The 19,050-nt window shown below is 46.5% G+C and overlaps 1 protein-coding gene across 5 annotated transcripts in view; it reads left to right on the top strand.

The window, feature by feature from the left end:
* LOC138739243 (serine protease 23-like) overlaps window positions 1-19,050 on the top strand; it is a 51,551-nt gene that overhangs the window by 13,530 nt on the left and 18,971 nt on the right. For 3 of the 5 annotated variants that reach the window (XM_069890902.1, XM_069890897.1, XM_069890900.1), the window contains exon 1: window positions 18,431-18,736. The exons of 1 other annotated variant lie outside the window; for it this stretch is intronic. The gene's annotated coding sequence lies outside the window, so the exon portion shown is untranslated. Of the gene's footprint in view, window positions 1-18,430; window positions 18,737-18,786; window positions 18,941-19,050 lie in introns of those variants that run through there. One more of the 5 variants, XM_069890898.1, reaches the window with a different exon arrangement.

The raw sequence follows: 19,050 nt of genomic DNA, 5'->3' as shown, positions 1-19,050 counted from the left end.
GAAACTATTGAACAATATTTAACAGATAAGAGATATCAGAACAGAATGGGTGTTAAGAGAAACTTAAAGTGGAAAAAAAGAGATAGCGATACAATGGCTTTTAGGGATATAAGAGATTAAGTCCAGAGCTTAATTGCTTGGCATGGCCATCAATAATAAAGCATTGACATTTCGAGATGGTTAAGTATTCAGAATGGGAGTGCTGATATGATAAGTATTGCAGGATCAACTCGAATAACCATAACCATATAACCATATAACCATTTACGGAGTGGAAACAGGCCATGTTGGCCTTTCGAGTCCGCACCGGTTCACTGATTTTGTGTGCCCTCTTCAGGCATTGGTCCTGGTAGATCTTCATTCAATAACGATGGGTGAATTCAATGCAGGTGGAATCTTTACTTAACTAGTTCCTTTGGCTGTCTCCTTTTGTAAACATTTCCAAATAATAAAAACATTCTTCAGGATCTTGGCACTTGTTTTCAATATTGTGTCTAAAAAATCTCATGAACGATTGGTACTGAAGTGGTAATCATCATAAGTTTTAATCTCCTTCTTGGGCAAAGAAGGAGACTGTAGCTGGATCAATGATGTGGCGAATTCATTTTGTCTTCCCATGGGTGAGAGTACATTGTTCTTGTAGCAGGTAATGTATCTGGAAACCTCATATGTGTAGGTTCACCCATATTTTTGAATATGAGTATTCCTTCTCCTTTGGGTGCTGTCTCCTCCATAGCTCCAAAAGTTGCATTTCCTGCATTGATTTAACCATAAATTTGGCTACTTTGTTCTTTCTGCTAGTCTTTTGTCCAGTTTTATACATCTTTGAATCCAAATTAAGGTTAAAGTCTCCTCCTATCAATATATTCCCCTGTGTATCTACAATCTTCAAAAAAAATCTTGTATAAACTTTTGATCCTCTTCATTCTCTTCTTTCGCTTGGCTTCGCGGATGAAGATTAATGGAGGGGTAATGTCCATGTCAGCTGCAGGCTCGTTTGTGGCTGACAAGTCCGATGCGGGACAGGCAGACACGGTTGCAGCGGTTGCAAGGGAAAATTGGTTGGTTGGGGTTGGGTGTTGGGTATTTCCTCCTTTGTCTTTTGTCAGTGAGGTGGGCTCTGCGGTCTTCTTCAAAGGAGGTTGCTGCCCGCTGAACTGTGAGGCACCAAGATGCACAGTTTGAGGCGATATCAGCCCACTGGCGGTGGTCAATGTGGCAGGCACCAAGAGATTTCTTTAGGCAGTCCTTGTACCTCTTCTTTGGTGCACCTCTGTCTCGGTGGCCAGTATAACACAATCTTGGGAAGGCGATGATCCTCCATTCTGGAGACGTGACCTACCCAGCGCAGTTTGATCTTCAGCAGCGTGGATTCGATGCTGTCGGCCTCTGCCATCTCGAGTACTTCGATGTTGGTGATGAAGTCGCTCCAATGAATATTGAGGATGGAGCGGAGACAACGCTGGTGGAAGCGTTCTAGGAGCCTTAGGTGATGCCGGTAGAGGACCCATGATTCAGAGCCGAACAGGAGTTTGGGTATGACAATGGCTCTGTATACGCTAATCTTTGTGAGGTCTTTCAGTTGGTTGTTTTTCCAGACTCTTTTGTGTAGTCTTCCAAAGGCGCTATTTGCCTTGGTGAGTCTGTTGTCTATCTTGTTGTCGATCCTTGCATCCGATGAAATGGTGCAGCCGAGATAGGAAAACTGGTTGACTGTTTTGAGTTTTGTGTGCCCGATGGAGATGTGGGGGGTCTGGTAGTCATGGTGGGGAGCTGGCTGATGGAGGACCTCAGTTTTCTTCAGGCTGACTTCCAGGCCAAACATTTTGGCAGTTTCCGCAAAACAGGATGTCAAGCGCTGAAGAGCTGGCTCTGAATGGGCAACTAAAGCGGCATCGTCTGCAAAGAGTAGTTTACGGACAAGTTGCTCTTGTGTCTTGGTGTGAGCTTGCAGGCACCTCAGATTGAAGAGACTGCCATCCGTGCGGTACCGGATGTAAACAGCGTCTTCATTGTTGAGGTCTTTCATGGCTTGTTTCAGCATCATGCTGAAGAAGATTGAAAAGAGGGTTGGTGCGAGAACGCAGCCATGCTTCACACCATTGTTAATGGAGAAGGGTTCAGAGAGCGCATTGCTGTATCTGACCCAACCTTGTTGGTTTTCATGCAGTTGGAGTTCTGAGTATATCTGACATTTTATCATTACATATCTCCCTGCTGGATCTATTATTTCCTCCTCTATTTTGGTTGGTACATTTTTATTGATTAATATAGCTACACCTCTGGCTTTTGAGTTATATGATGCTGCCATTACGTGCCCTACCCAGTCTCTCCTTAATTTATTGTGTTCCACTTCAGTTAGATGTGTTTCCTGCACGAATGCTATATCTATTTTTTTCTTTTTTCAGTAAATTTAATAGCCTCTTCCTTTTGATTTGGTTATGTATTCCATTAATATTTATAGTCATATAGTTCAACATGGCCATCTCATACTCTGTTTACATCTCATTTCCACTTCCTCACCACCACCTTTCCCCTTTTCCCCATTTTCATTTCTCAGTTTTCTTTTTTTGAACGCACTGTATGACAACACTTCTAAAACATAAAATAGTTCAACCACTCCTACAACCCCAAGTGTTCCCCCCCTCCCCTCTCTGAGTCACCCCTTGTCCCTTGCCGGGCAACCACAACTCCCCTCTCCATTCGGACTGCGAACCCATTTGCAAGAGTCAACTGATTTTGCAGTGACTGTTATTCTCTCTCACCCAACCCCCTCCAAAAAAGACTTTTATCTTCACATTACAACAAAACTCCCCCTTTTTCTTCTCTTTTTCTTTTTTAACCCCTGTTCCCCCCCCCTTACTTCCTTTTTCTTCCCTCCTTTAGTTCTTACTTATACATTATTTTTACATTTTTATATGTAGTTTGTCATTGTTCTTTGTTCTTGTTACATCTTTTCATCTCTCTTTCTGTTCTGCAGGTGTCCTGCAAATTTTCGTGCTTTCTCCAGATCCGAGAACAGTCTATTTTGCTCCCCTGGGATAACTATTTTAAGCACCGCTGGATATCTTAACATGAATTTATAGCCTTTTTTCCATAGGATCGATTTTGCTGCATTAAACTCCTTTCTCTTCTTCAGGAGCTCAAAACTTATGTCTGGGTAGAAAATTTTTTTTTGACCTTTGTATTCCAGTGGTTTTTTGTTTTCTCTAATTTTATTCATTGCCTTCTCCAATATATTTTCTCTTGTCATGTGTCTCAGAAATTCTACTAAAACAGATCTTGATATTTGTTGTGACTGTGGTTTCAGGGCTAATGTTCTGTGTGCCCTTTCTATTTCCATTCCTTCCTGCATTTCTGGTATTCCCAGGACCCTTGGGATCTATATTTTTATAAATTCATATCTTTGCCTTCTTCATCTTCCTTATGGCCCACTATCTTTATATTGTTTCGCCTACTATAGTTTTCCATTATATCCATCTTCTGAGCTAACAACTCCTATGTTTCTTTAACTTTTTTGTAACTTTCTTCCAATTTTCTTTTTAAGTCATTCACTTCCATTTCTGCCGCCATTACACATTCTTCCACATTTTCTAATCCTTTCCTTACATCTGTTATGATCAGCTCTATTCTACTCACTTTTTCTTCTGTACTTTTCATTTTTCTTTTCATTTCACTAAATTCTAGTGTCAGTCATTCTTTTAATGCTTTCATTTGTTCTTGAAATTTTTTTTTATCTATGTGCTGTCCATTCATTTTACCTCCTATTCCTCTGTGCAGAGCTTGGTGTTCTTCTTCTTCTGTGTCTGCTCTTGGGTTTGTGTCTTTTATTTCTCTTCCTTGTATCTGTGTCTCTTCTTACTTTCTTGTTGAGCTGCTTGTCTCAGTTTGTTGGGTATTTTTTTTCCTGGTTTATTGATGTTGGTCCTCTTCTTCTGGGCTGCTTATCTGTTGTGTCTCTTGCTTCCTTTTTTCTTTCTCACCCCTCCCTTTCCCGTTGCTTTATCTTCCAGCTGGGAGCCCTGCTGTCGGGCATCTCTCAGCTGTTCGTGCTGTGGAGTTTCACTCCACAGCTGGTTCCCCTCCCGTCAGTGTTCTCCTTGTCATGCACAGTTGCGCACCTCTGTTTGGCTCAGTGAGCCATTTTTGCAGACTCTGCGGGGTCTCCACTAACCTTGGGGAGCAGGCTCCTCTTTCCACGGCGGGTCCCTGCTTTTTTGTGCAGGTAAGGCCTTCACCTTTCTCTTCCGGCGTCTTTCCTTCTTCTTTTCTTCCCGTTGTTTTTGGATTTTCTTTCTTGGGTGACATTTTCTCCACACCTTTATTTTTTATTTGCTGTGTTTTGTGTATCTGGGGCTTTGCTTTTTCTTCACTTTTTTTCTTCTTTTCTGGAGAGGGCTGGTATTCTCCTACCGGCCACTACTCCATCATGTGACTCCTCACAAGTATTGCAGGGTAAGAGAAGATTACAGATATAGAGATGAGCAAGACCTCAGGGAGATATGCAAAAAAAATTAGAGTATTGCTTAACTGGAAGTCAATAAACACAAGTTTAAAGGTTGGGCAGATTGAAGTATATTATTGAACAGGTGGAAAAGCCTCAATGGGTTCAAGTTTATTGAGAATATAGATAGCTGACCCAGACTATGTGAATATAAGTGCAGAGGTAATATCAATCCACAGAGATAATAATATCAATCAATAGTAGCTATATCCCCTGCCAATATGTCTGTCCATGGCCTCATGCATTGCCAGACTCACCCCTTTCAGGTGCATTCTCCGCCAAGAATGCGCCTGCAGAAGCAGGTTCAGACCTGTGGAATGGCCACAAGAAAGGAACAGCTGCACGGGAGGTGCCTCAGAGCACACTCCGGCCACTCCAGCTCCTGTCCCTTTGGGCTGTCAGAGCTGGGGCGGCTGGCATGGGCTGTTCCTACACTGATACCCACTGCCCCATGCTCTCCCCACAGCCCTGTGTTAGTCCCCACACTGATCCAACTTCCTTGCTCTCTCCCCACAGCCCCATGTCGATCCCCACACTGATTGCACTGCCCCGCTCTCTCTCCCCACACCCAGTGTCAGTCCCCACACTGATCCCTCTGGCCCGCTCTCTCCTCACAGCCCCATGACGGGCCTCACACTGATCCCACTGCTCTGCTCTCTCCCCATAGCCCCGTGTCAGTCCCCACAATGATCCCACTGCTCTGCCCGCGCCGGCCGCCCCAGCATCCTGCGCCTGCCACCCTAGCGCTGACAGCCCGCACTGGCTACCCTACATGTGGGGACTGATACAGGGCTGTGAGGAGAGCATGGGGTAGTAGGATCAGTGTGGGGATTGACACAGGGCTGTGGGGAGAGAGTGGGGAGTGGGATCAGTGTGGGGACCAACACGGGGCTGTGGGGAGAGAGTGGGGAGTGGGATCAGTGTGGGAACCGACACGAATCTGTGGGGAGAGAGCGGAGCAGTGGGATCAGTGTGGGGACTGACACAGGGGTGTGGGGAGAGAGCGAGGCAGAGGGATCAGTGTGGGGATCGACACGAATCTGTGGGGAGAGAGCGGAGCAGTGGGATCAGTGTGGGGACTGACACAAGGCTGTGGGAAGGGAGTGGGATCAGTGCGGGAACTGACACAGGGCTATGGGGAGAGAGTGGGGCAGTGGGATCAGTGTGGGGACTGACACAGTTTGTGGGAAGAGAGCGAGGCAGAGGGATCAGTGTGGGGATCAACACAGGGCTGTGGGGAGAGAGTGGGGCAGTGGGATCAGTGTGGGGACTGACACAACGCTGTGGGGAGGGAGTGCGATCAGTGTGGGGACGGACACAGGGCTATGGGGAGAGAGTGGGGCAGTGGGATCAGTGTGGGGACTGACACAACGCTGTGGGGAGGGAGTGCGATCAGTGTGGGGACGGACACAGGGCTATGGGGAGAGAGTAGGGCAGTGGGATCAGTGTGGGGACTGATTTGGGGCTGTGGGGAGAGAGCGGGCCAGAGGGATCAGTGTGGGGACTGACACGAGGCTGTGGGGAGGGAGTGGGATTAATGTGGGGACCAACACGGGGCTATGGGGAGAGAGTGGGGCAGTGGGATCAGTGTGGGGACTGATATGGGGCTCTGGGGAGAGAGAGCGCGGTAGAGGGATCAGTGTGGGGATCGACACAGGGCTCTGGGGAGAGAGTGGGGCAGTGGGATCAGTGTGGGGACTGATATGGGCCTGTGGGGTGAGAGTGGGGCAGTGGGATCAGTGTGGGGACTGATATGGGCCTGTGGGGTGAGAGTGGGGCAGTGGGATCAATGTGGGGACTGATATGGGCCTGTGGGGTGAGAGTGGGGCAGTGGGATCAGTGTGGGGACGGCCCACGCCGGCCGCCCCAGCGCTGACAGCCCACGCTAGCTGCCGTTGCCTTGACATCCAATGCCCGGTGGGGGTGTAGGAGCAGCGGGTAGGGGGGCTGTCAGGCGCTCACCAGCTGATTGTCATCCCCTCAGCAGCCGCTTTCAGGCGGCTGCATTCAGGTGGCTGGTTGGACCTCTGGCAATTATCCCTCCCGGAGGAGGGTTACCAAGTGCGCCTCGCAGGCACCCCCTGTGCTTTCAGGTGTCCTCCCAACAGTCGCATAGAGGTCAAATATGCGGCTTTACATCAGGCATATTTTGGCCATCTAAAAGTGCCTACTAAAACTACCTGCAAATTGGAGGAACAACACCTCATATTCTGAATGGGCACCATCCAACATCGACTTATCCTGCTTCTGTTAACCCCCCACCCAATCTATCCCTTTTTCTCCTTTTGTCTAGCTTTCTCTCTCTCTCTCTCTCTCTCTCCTTTTCCCTCTATCTCCTTTCCTCCAGATCTATATTCACAGAGCCACCCCATCCCCCTTTTAATTCTCACCTTTCCTCTCCTGTCCTCTTAACCATGTCCAATTATCACCTTTTGTCTGTTGGCCTGTGCTCCTTCCCCGGCTTTCCTTTCCTTCTCCCCAGCCTTTTAATTCAGGTGCCTGGCTGCCTTTTGCTCATGACTTGAAGAAGGGCTCAGGCCCGAAACATTGGTTATATATCTTTACATCCTCTGGATGCTGCGAGACCTGCTGAGTTCCTCCAGCATTTCTGTGCTTTCACTGACAACAATAGAGCAATGGTGGTCAGTTTACCAGAGCTGGAGATAGGAACGAACAAGTTAAAAGTAATCTCATCCCAATAAATAAAAGTGCCAAAAATAGAAGAACAGTGTGGGGATGGGAGACAACAAGGTTGGAGGCAGTGAAATGGAAGTGACCTAAGGTGATGAGATTGGAGATGGTGGCTTGGTGAACAGTGGTGGAGACTTATGGAAGGGTTAAGTAGGAGGAGGTGTCTGAGAGCTGTTGTGTGGAGTCAAAGAAGCTTGGGACTATCTCTCAATGGATTTTGGAGTAATGGTGTAGACTCAAGAGAGGAAATAATTGATACAGTTAGATAGACAGAAGAAACAAGGATTCCCCAAACTGGACCATCTCATTTTCACCATCTCCATCCCTTTATACCTCCATTCCCCATACAGAAGATCTTAAAGCACTTTGCTTCTTTCTGGAGCAGATACCCGACTAGTCACCCTCCACCTCTACCCTCCTCCACCTGGCAGAATTTGTCCTTATTCTAAGCAATTTCTCCTTTGACTTCCAAGTGAAAGGAGTAGTCATGGGTACGCTCATGGGTTCCAGCTGAACCTGCCTGTTTGTGGGTTTTGTGGAGCAATCCATGCTGCAAGTCTACATGGGAAGGCCCCTTAACTCTTCCTCCATTATATTGATAACTACATCGGGGCTGCCTCACGCACCCATGATGAGCTCATTAAATTCATTCACTTCATTGCCAACTTTCACCCCGATCTCAAATTCACCTGATCCATCTCCGACAGCACACTCCCCTTCCTGGATCTCTCTGCCTCCATCCCAGATGACACCGACATATTTTACAAACCCACCAACTCCAACAACTACTTTGACTACACTTCCTCATACCCTGTCTCCTGAAAGAATTCTATTCCCTTCTCGTAATTTCTCCACATATCTCCACCACATATGTTCCCAAGACTTCCAGTTCATATCTTGTGAAATGTCTGCCTTCTTCCACAAACATGGCTTCCCCTCCACCACCATCAACTCAGCTCTCACCCACATCTCCATTTCCTGCTCATCTGCCCTGGCCACCTCTGTCCCCAGATGCAACAAAAACAGGATTCCCCTTGTCCTTACCTACCACCCCACCAGCCTCCACACCCAACACCTTCCAGAATTTCCAGCACTTACAACAGGATCCTACTACTAGACATATCTTCCCCTCTCTACCTTCCACAGGGACCGCTCCCTCCATGACTCCCTTGTGGACTCATCCCACCCCCTCTGGCACCTTCCTCTGTGGCCGCAGAGGGTGCCACACTCTGCACCCATACATCCCCTCTCACCACAGTCTTTCAAGCGAAGCAACAGTCCTCACCAGTGACAGGGACCTCTCAGTGGCCAACCATTTCAATTCTCTGTCCCGCTCCCATATTCACATGACTATCCATGGCCTCATGTACTGTCCCACCAAGACCACCTGTAAATTGGAGGAACCTGATTATCCATCTTTGCATACACCAGCTGGAAGGCATTAACATTGACTTTTCCACTCTCTGATAACCTGCTCTCCCTTCTGCCCTCCCCTCCCTTCCCCTTGTCTTCTTTCCCTCAGCTCCTCACCTCTTCCCTCTCTAATCACCTAGCCATCCCTCCTCTCCTGTGACCTCCCTCCCTTCTCTACCTATTACCTCCTACCTTTGCGACCATGCACCTCTCCTACACCTCTTCTCTTACCTTTTTTGTTTGGATACCTGCTGATGTATACCTGCCGAAATGCCACCTATATGCTTTTATCTTTGCTGTGTGAAAGATATTATTTGACTTGCTGAGTTTCTCCATCATTCTGTTTTTACTTCAACCATGGTGTCTGCAGACTTTCATGTTTTACTTCCAAGTCAGAGAATGCTGGGCCAGCGTCATCTGGACCATTTCCATGCCCTGGGTGAAGAGAAGGCTGGACCAAGTCCTTCCATTATCTCTGGTGAATTGTGTTCAATATGTAGGCCATACCAGCCACCTGCAGCACACTAAAGGGGCCTGTGAACTAATGACCAGTGGGGCAGTCTTTGTGAAAAGATTTTTTTTTAAACAGAAAATGTAATCCATGTCAAAACCACAAGCACTCCAGCCACTTAGTGTTTCTTTGTTTATCTTTTATTTAATTTGATTTGTCTGTGTTACTTTTGACATCACAGAGTTGCTGAATTACTCAGTTTTTCATCTTTCAGTTATTTCAGCTTGGAACCATATATGCTTGAAATGTCAGACAGCCACAGTTTCTCCTTACAAATAAATGTGTGATGAACCACATGCAGAAGCTAGACTGAACAGAGCAATATTTACTGTCTGCCTGGAGCAGGGGCCTTTTGGAAACTCAATCCAAAATGCAATATTTACTGTCTGCCTGGAGCAGGGGCCTTTTGGAAACTCAATCCAAAATGCAATATTCAATAAATATTTAATAACCACCTACCTTTTGTGTTCCTGATGTATTTTTAATTTAATGTATACTGTTGTTTTTTAACTTGAAGTATCTGTTTGGCTGCAGCACGTAATAATTTTGGTGCATATGTACCAATAGTCTGTTTTCTAATCATCGTCATCCAATCACGAAGGACAATGGCCTGAACCAGCAGGAGCACAATTCTTCCAGGTGTGGTAACTCCCTTGTCTTTTTAACCAATCCACAGAAGAACCAAAGATAGCAAGATGCCTTTACTCTTCCTTCCATTGTATCTTCATGCTGAGGAACCTTGCCATAGCAATCCATTATTCAAATTGCAAATGATAAAAAAAATAGGCTTAATAAAATGTACAAATGAATATATTTATTCTGTAGAATTCAATCAAATTGCTCAAACAAAATAATGAAATAAAATAATCTCAGAGAGGCCTTTAATCTTAGGCTGAAAAGCAGCAAGGTCATTTTGTCTTTTTACATGTAGCAGTATCCGTAACAGAGATTAAAAATGATATAAATGCCTAGTTTTTGCTTAAAAATGCTCATTAACTTCACATGGGGAAAATATATTATTTTGTGAACATCATGAAATATGTAATCTGTTTGGGCTGTTGATAATATGAGGCATAAATATTAAGATGCAAGAGGATAACACAGATCAAGTTGAAATAAAAATATTTAACTGGCTTTCAATGCTCTCATGTCCAAATGAGCTCAAATATTAAACTTTAAGGAAGATTTCATTAAATACTTGAATAGAATGCCATTGGTAAACTTGCCATCTAATCTAGGATTCAATGAACATTAAATTTCATATTTCACTAATGAGATTAATGCTGCAATTCTCTCTCCATCCATTGGCAATGCACTTTGGTTTAAACTTTAGCTTCAAAAATTCTTCACTAACCCATATTACTCTGTTGGGAAGATGTAAACAAATGTGGCCTGTTTATGTTCTTATCCTTTGTTTATCTGATAGTAAAATCCTTGCGTGGATGTTATGATAGTTGATACAGTAAGAACTTGCTCCAAGAACCTTGGTTCAATTCTGACTGTGAGTGTTGTGTGGAGTTTGCATGTTCTCCCTTGATACTGCAGATTGCTTCTGTTCCCTTCTTGTCAGAGTACATACATGACATCACATACAATCCTGAGATTCTTTTTTGTGGACGAGGTAAAATTACCACTTATTGGTAGTGCAAAAAAAAATTGTACAGCATATACATGTAAACAAATAAAGAACTGTAAACAGATAACAAATGTAAACCACATACCAAAGACATACTTGGGTGGGGGGGGGGGGGCAATTGGCTCCTGTAAATTACTGCCTGGTATAGGAAAGTCACAAAAGGGTGAAGTGGAATTGATGGACGTGAGAGAATGATGTCATAGGGATTGCTGGGAACTGGCACAGAGCTGATGAAATAAATGCCCACCTGTATTGTCATGAGTAAATACAGATGTAACATTGGTTTTGCCCAGCTAGCAAGAACAAGGACTGAAGGAAATGGCAAATATGCAAGGCAGAGGGGTTGAATGGGGTGGAGGGCTGGTGGCTACTGTATGGTGTGCCAATAGTTGCATTTAACACTATTTAAAGCTGAACAATTGTTTCAAAATTTTGATACACCCTCCAAGATGCTGAAATCATTTTATCTTTGGAAGCAAGTAGATTTTTCTTCTTGGAATTGAAGCAGTATGTGAATACATTTCTTAACCATTGAGGAGAAAAAAAATATCAGAAATCAGCCTTGCAATGATAAAAAAGAGAGATGGATGGCCATATGAAATGAGGTGGCTTTTGATAATACATGATATGCATTTTCCAGCTTCCAAGTGATATAATCCATATGTAAAATTCAGAATCAGAATCAGGATTTATTGTCATGAATAAGTCAAAATTTGTTTTTTTGCTGCAGCATCAAAGTGTAAACATTCACATTATAACTATCTTACATTACTATAAAAATAAAATGATAATAACAATTACAGGGCACAAAAAGTAAAGCAGTGCCTTTGGTTCATTGATAATTCAGGAATCTGATGGCAGCGGGGAAGAAGCTGTCTTTGTGCCGCTGAGGGCTCATCTTTAGGCTCCTGTACCTTTTCCCTGTTGGTAGCAGAGTGAAGAGGGTATGGCCTGGGTGGTGGGGGTCTTTGAGGATAGAGTCTGCTTTTTTAAGATACCACCTCATGTAGATGTCCTCAATGGAGTAAAGTCTGGTGCCTGTGATGTTGCAGGCCAAGTTAACAACCCTCTGGAGTTTATTCTTGTTCTGGGAATTGCCACCTTCATACCAGGAAATGATGGAACCAGCCAGAATGGTCTCCACAATACACCTGTAGAAGTTTATGAGAGTCTTCGGTGACATACCAAACCTCCTCAGAAACCTCACAAAGTATAGCCACTGGCAAAACTTCTTTGTGATTGCATCAATGTGGAGGCTCCAGGACAGATCTTGGGAGATGTTGACACCCAGGAAGTTGAAGCTCTTGACCCTCTCCACTACTGAGCCCTCGATTAGGACATGCTTTGAAAATAATCATTCAGGAAGGGCTTTTCTAAGTCACGGCAGGAGAGCTAAGTGATCTTGTTGCTGTGTAAGGGCAACAGAGAAGGATACAAGAAAGAAACATTGAGCTCCTTGGACTTGCTTCCAGTTCAATTTCATGTTCGGTTTCTGAAATTAACCTTAAGCATTTTAACCCTAACTTTAAGTAATGCTTAGTGTCAAATGCCTAAGATTGATAATTGTGTCTGAAATATGACTGCACCTATTTATCATGAAGTACATGTCTTTACATCACTCTTTTGCGTTGGTGGGCCATGAAGAACAAGAATGTTCATTGAAAATCCAGTTGTCTTGTAGGCAGCAATAATCTGCACTCCCAACATAACCTGAAGCAAAAAGCAAGCTGCTGGAAGAACTCAGCAGGTGTGATCACATTTGGGGGACAAAGTGATGGTCGATGTTTGTGGTGTGAGGAGTAAGGGTGTGGAAGGAAGCTGCCAGAATAAGAAGGTGAAAGGCAGGAGTGAGACTGGGGCTGATAAGTGATTGGTGGAACCAAGTGAACTAATGTGATCTGTCACCATAAGCAAGTAGACACAACCTTTCCACCTCTGACCTGGATATAAGAATTAAAACCACCACTTAAACCAACCTCTTTTGAGAAAGGAGGCATCCTGACATGTCTTGTGCAACAAGAGTACAAAGTATAGAATGTGCTTTAAATGTAATTTTATGGAATGTTATCAAATAAAATTAGAGAACAAACTACCCGTAAATAAGAATATTGCCAATGACAACAACTGGTGGCCTGGTAGTTTTTTTATGTTGATGTTAGTGAACCCATGGACTATTTGTTTTTGTTAGCTGCCTTGCATCATGTTATGATTAGAGGTTGATTAAAAACATAAAGTTATATCTTACACAGTTGATAATTCAATCCTCCATAAATCTCATGTTTATACCGTACTTGAATGCGTTAATAATTCTACTGCTGCTTAGACGCAATTTGGCACTCCTGCCAAGACATATTTCAATAACATATCAGGGCATAAAAGCAATGAAAAATTGACAATTTCCCAAGGATGTGTTTATCAAAGAGGAATGGGGTGAAGATTGATTAGAGAGCTTCCAGGGATGGCAGATTCACTGCTTGAGGAGAGTTTGAGTAAACTGGAACAATATCCTTTAGAATTTAAAAGGATGTGCGCAAACCTCATTGAATTTTACAAAATTTTGAAAGGGGTTGGCATGCTTCATGCAGGGAGGATGTTGCCTTTGGATGAGGACCCTAGGACCAGAAAGCACAATTTGAGAATAAGGGATATGCTGTTTAATATGGTGATAATGAAAACCTTTGAAATTCTCTATTTCAGTGGGCTGTGGAGAGCTGAGTCATTATGTTTATTCAGAACAGAGATCTAGTTCTGGACATAGAGGGAATCAAGGAACCACTATTCCCTCTAAGCTGTACGTGTGTGCACATGTTTTGCAACCAGTGCACAAGGGAAATTAATGTGTGCACAAAAGGTTAGTTACTTAAAATAATATAGTAATTAATAATTATACTTATTGAAAATAATCTCAGTTAAATGTATCTGTTAACTAGTTAGTCAGTTTTTCAAATGCCACATTTGCCCATCACTAATTTACATCACCTCACCTTTTTTATTCCAGTTTGTACACCTGCAGCACGACTGAAGTCATGTTTGGCGGACAGTGTTCATATCATAAAGTTTATGAAGATCTGTTTTCAATTCTGTCAATAGCTTACTGAGTTTTTATTGAAAATAATCATTTCACTATGTCAAATTCAAAAGTAGCAAAGGGTGTGAAGCACAAAAGAACTGCAAGTTATTTACACATTGCATCACATAAAAATAAATACTTATTGATACTTTATTTAATGGAACAACAAAAAATAGTTCAAAGTATAGAATAAAATCTTAACTAAATACATTATTTCGTCGAATGCAATCATACTTGTATCATATTAAAACATGCAATACAATTTTATTAGCCATGAGAGATAGACTGTGTCAAAATTATCTTGAAACAATTTCAAGTTTATATTTACACAAGCATTTAGTGCGCACGTACTTTTGTCACAGGAGAAAAAATTTGCACAACAAAAGAATTTTGCGCACACTGATCATTAAAAATTAGAGGAGATATTCGATAGGTCCATAAGAACATAAGACATAGGAGCAGAAATAGGCTATTCAGCCCATTGAGTTTGCCCCACCATTCAAACATACGCTGATCCATTTTCCCATTCAGTCCCACTGCCCAGCCTTCTCCCCATAACCTTTGATGTCCTGGCTAATCAAGAACCTATCAATCTCTTCCTTAAATAGACCAAATGACCTGGCCTTCACAACTCCCTGTGGCAACAAATTCTACAGATATACCACCCTCTCGTTGAAGAAATTTCTCCACATCTATGTTCTAAGTCACAAATGTCAAACTCTGGCCCGCGGGCCAAATTTGGCCCGCGATATAATTATATTTGGCCCGCAAGATCATTTCAAAAATGTATTAGAGGTGGCCCACTGGCCGCCGTGCCAGTATAGTGCATGCACAGTAATACAACAAATCCCAGAATGCATTGGCGTCAGCCTGCTAATCGCCCCCACCTCCTCTGTTTACGTTGCAGGGTCTCACCGTGGACTCTGGTTTTGGGGCCTGGCCGGTGTCAGGGGAAGCCAAGGCCACTTCCCAGCGCCCGGAACCGGAGGCCTCGGGCCTGACCTCGCCAGGACCGTTGCCCACTCACCCTCCCTGCCGCAGGCCGATCCGCGACTCATGGTGACGGGGCCGCTGATCCGCCGAGATGCCGCCCTGCAGCGAGAGCCGATGCCCCCGCACTGTCTTTGTCCAACCCGATCGCCCGCAAACCGCGCCCTCCCGCACACAGGCCTGAGTAAGGATTATGAACTTTAATCTCAGGATAAAACGATCTTCCAATAGTTTCATGTCACAGTGATAAATATATTCCTGGTTAAAAATGGTCCTGCACCTGGATACAAGCTCATTAGTCATAAAACTTGAAAAGTGTATAAATCAAAGGATATCTGTACCAATGGAAAAAAGGGCATGGCAAATAACCCTGCTAGAGTTCATGCCCACAATCAGTCACCCATTTGATTGTTTCAGGAATCATGTTATTCTCCCACATTCTCAATAGCCCTCAGATTTTACTATTCGACAGCACACTAGCAACATTTGACAAATCATCTATAGAGAAATATTATTTACTGAATATTTTATTTCTCATTTGTTAATGCTTCTGGAAATAGTTTATCCAAAACTATTATTAAACATTTATTTTAATAAGAAAAAGTTTAACATTACATATGTTGAAAGAAGAGAAAACATGCAGATGTTGTTGAAAATTTTCAATAAATATTTAGTTCGGCCCTCGACTTAGTCCAAGTTTTTAATTTTGGCCCTCCATGAATTTGAGTTTGACACCCCTGTTTTAAGTGGACTCTCTTCAATCCTGATATGGGGATAGTGTTGGAACATAGTGCTGAGATGGAAGGCCATCCATGATCTTGATAATGACAGAGCTGGCACAGAAGTCCTATTTCCTCTAATCTAATGAATTAAGCAACCTGACTACAGATAGAACCATGAATTCTGACGACATCAGTTGGATGTAAGGGGACTGGAATTCTTTTTGCTTGTGGTGTATATGAGATTTAATATCCAGTGTACACAAACTGACATGTTCAACTAATGGCATCCTGAACCAATGGAAAAGCAAGTTACTCTCAACAATTGTGTGCTCACCCTGCCTCCTGAACATTGGCAAGAGAGAATGAAATGTAGACACCTATCTTGAGCGTCTGCTCTTCATTGTGCAATAGTGAAATCTTATCAACATCTCCAATTCCCGTCAAAAAAAATTGGTAGACACGTTAAAGTTCATAATCACAGACAATGCAAGCTTTTCTCCATGCTGAGGTAACAGTTCCAGGTATAGTATGTGACAGGTTTCAATGAAATACACTTACCAAGTTGTAGACATCTCACATACTTGGTTGCGGTTCGGACCGAAAAGTCTCCTCCCTCCTACCCCAATTCATTCTCACAGCTTATCCTATTCATTCTCTCACTTTTGCTGCCTGACCTCTAAATTAAACTCTGTTAGGAAGTACATAGAACACTACAGCACAGAACAGGCCCTTCAGGCCTTGATGTTGTGCTGCCCTATATATTCCTACCAAATTAAACTAAACCCTTCCTACCTCATAACCCTCTATTTTTCTTTCACCAATGTGCCTATCGAAGAGTCTCTTAAACACCCCTATGTTTCATCCTCCACCACCACCCCAGGGAAGACATTCCAGGGCATCCACAACTCTCTGCATACAAAACTTATCCCTGACATCTCCCCTAAACTATCCTCCCCTCAATTGGTACAGATGTTTTCTGGTGTTTGCTACTGCCCCTTTGAAGGGCATTAAAATGGGCTGTTTAATGAAATGTAGAATCCGAACTGTGCATTTTGATCTACCTCACGACCTCACAAGAGCCATGTCTGACCACTGGCTCTTTTCTCACCTGCTGCCATGCATAATTGACCATCGCCGCGTCTCTCCACTTAAAATATTAAACAATGGTGGGACATAATAATAGCCGGCTACCTGGCCGGCTGCAGCAAGTGCCAGAATGATTCAAATGTGATGGACTATTTACTCTTCAATCAAACCCCGGTGATCACAGGGGTGGAAATCTTTTGATCAATGTGCCCGGTGTCACATTCCCATTGACATTTCACAGAACGATCCCATCAAAGCTGTTGCTTTGTCAATGATCCCAGCACAGGGCTGGTGAGAGTAGGAGGGAGGGAGGGAGAGTGGGAATGGGGGAGTGGGAGTGGGACGGGTGGGACGGAGGGAGGGAGGGAGGAGTGGACGGAGGGAGGGGAGTGGGGGGGAGAGGGGAGGGGGTGGGGGGGAGAGGGGAGGGGGTGGGGGGGAGAGGGGAGGGGGTGGGGGGGAGAGGGGAGGGGGTGGGGGGGAGTGGGGAGTGGGAGGGAGGGGGAGTGGGAGGGAGGGAGGGGGAGTGGGAGGGAGGGAGGGGGAGTGGGAGGGAGGGAGGGGAGTGGGAGGGAGGGAGGGGGAGTGGGAGGGAGGGAGGGGGAGTGGGAGGGAGGGAGGGGGAGTGGGAGGGAGGGAGGGGGAGTGGGAGGGAGGGAGGGGGAGTGGGAGGGAGGGAGGGGGAGTGGGAGGGAGGGAGGGGGAGTGGGAGGGAGGGAGGGGGAGTGGGAGGGAGGGAGGGGGAGTGGGAGGGAGGGAGGGGGAGTGGGAGGGAGGGAGGGGGAGTGGGAGGGAGGGAGGAGGGAGGGGGAGTGGGAGGGAGGGAGGGGGGAGTGGGGGGGAGGGAGGGGGGAGTGGGGGGGAGGGAGGGGGGAGTGGGGGGGAGGGAGGGGGAGTGGGGGGGAGGGAGGGGGAGTGGGGGGAAGGGAGGGGGGAGTGGGGGGGAGGGAGGGGGGAGTGGGGGGGGAGGGAGGGGGGAGGGGGAGGGAGGGAGGGGGAGGGAGGGAGGGGGGGGGGAGGGGGAGGGAGGGAGGGGGGAGGGGGAGGGAGGGAGGGGGGAGGGGGAGGGAGGGAGGGGGAGGGGGAGGGGGGGAGGGGGGAGGGGGAGGGGGGGAGGGGGAGGGGGGGAGGGGGGAGGGGGAGGGGGGGAGGGGGGAGGGGGGAGGGGGAGGGGGGAGGGGGGAGGGGGGAGGGGGGAGGGGGGGAGGGAGGGGGGAGTGGGGGGAGGGAGGGGGAGTGGGGGGGGAGGGAGGGAGGAGTGGGGGGAGGGAGGGGGGAGTGGGGAGTGGGGGGGAGTGGGGGGGAGGGAGGGGGGAGTGGGGGGGAGGGAGGGGGGAGTGGGGGGGAGGGAGGGGGGAGTGGGGGGGAGTGGGGGGGAGGGAGGGGGGAGTGGGGGGGAGGGAGGGGGGAGTGGGGGGGAGGGAGGGGGGAGTGGGGGGGAGGGAGGGGGGAGTGGGGGGGAGGGAGGGGGGAGTGGGGGGGAGGGAGGGGGGAGTGGGGGGGAGGGAGGGGGGGAGTGGGGGGGTGGGAGGGGGGAGTGGGGGGGAGGGAGGGGGGAGTGGGGGGGAGGGAGGGGGGAGTGGGGGGGAGGGAGGGGGGAGTGGGGGGGAGGGAGGGGGGAGTGGGGGGGAGGGAGGGGGGAGTGGGGGGGAGGGGGGGGGAGGGAGGGGGAGTGGGGGGAGGGGGGGGGAGGGGGAGGGAGGGGGGGGGAGGGGGAGGAGGGGGGAGGGGGGAGTGGGACGGAGTGCCGAATGCAAGCGTTGGGCGACGCCTGAAGCCGCGCAATGACGAATAAGGACCGAGAGAAAGTTCAGGGTAAAAAAAACTATCCCAGGAACTTGGGCTGAAGGCTTAATAAGTACAGGGCTGCATTCGCATTTGTCCGGGGCAGTTCTCACGGCTTCATTAACATACACAACTCTGCAGGAAGCATTTACAGAGGAAAAATCCAACCGGAATCCCCCCCGCCTATAAAGTGCTGAGAGCATCCTGGCGGTGAATTTTCCATCTGCAGGACCTGAGCGCAGAATGAGCTCTTATACACCTGCAAGAATATAAGCGACGTCCCTGGGAGAGAGAGAGAGAACGTGGAACAGGGTTTTAAAATAGCGAGGTAAGGAGACTTCGCTCCTATTGCTGGAGCTGGGTTATTTGTGGGAGTGCCACAGGAGGAGCGCGGTTTAAAGTATTGTTTTAATGAACCGACACAGCGAGCCCGACCCTGTCAACTTGAAACGAAAGATGGTTTTCGAAGTCAATGTAAAGTGGAGTAGCTGCGTCTGCAACGTTAACTGTTTCTCCCACTGATGCGTTTCAAGCAAGTTTGATTTTTAATTAATATCTGTCGTGTTGCTTTTCACCTTCCTCAATGTGAGTCAGTCGGATTTAATCGAGTTAAAATTCTAAAGAGCTAAGTTTTCCACGATA

Source organism: Narcine bancroftii, chromosome 7, assembly GCF_036971445.1.
Source record: "Narcine bancroftii isolate sNarBan1 chromosome 7, sNarBan1.hap1, whole genome shotgun sequence".
Classification (NCBI taxonomy): domain Eukaryota; kingdom Metazoa; phylum Chordata; class Chondrichthyes; order Torpediniformes; family Narcinidae; genus Narcine; species Narcine bancroftii.
The sequence above is the reverse complement of the archived record's forward strand: the minus strand, read 5'-3'. Positions and strand labels throughout refer to the sequence as shown.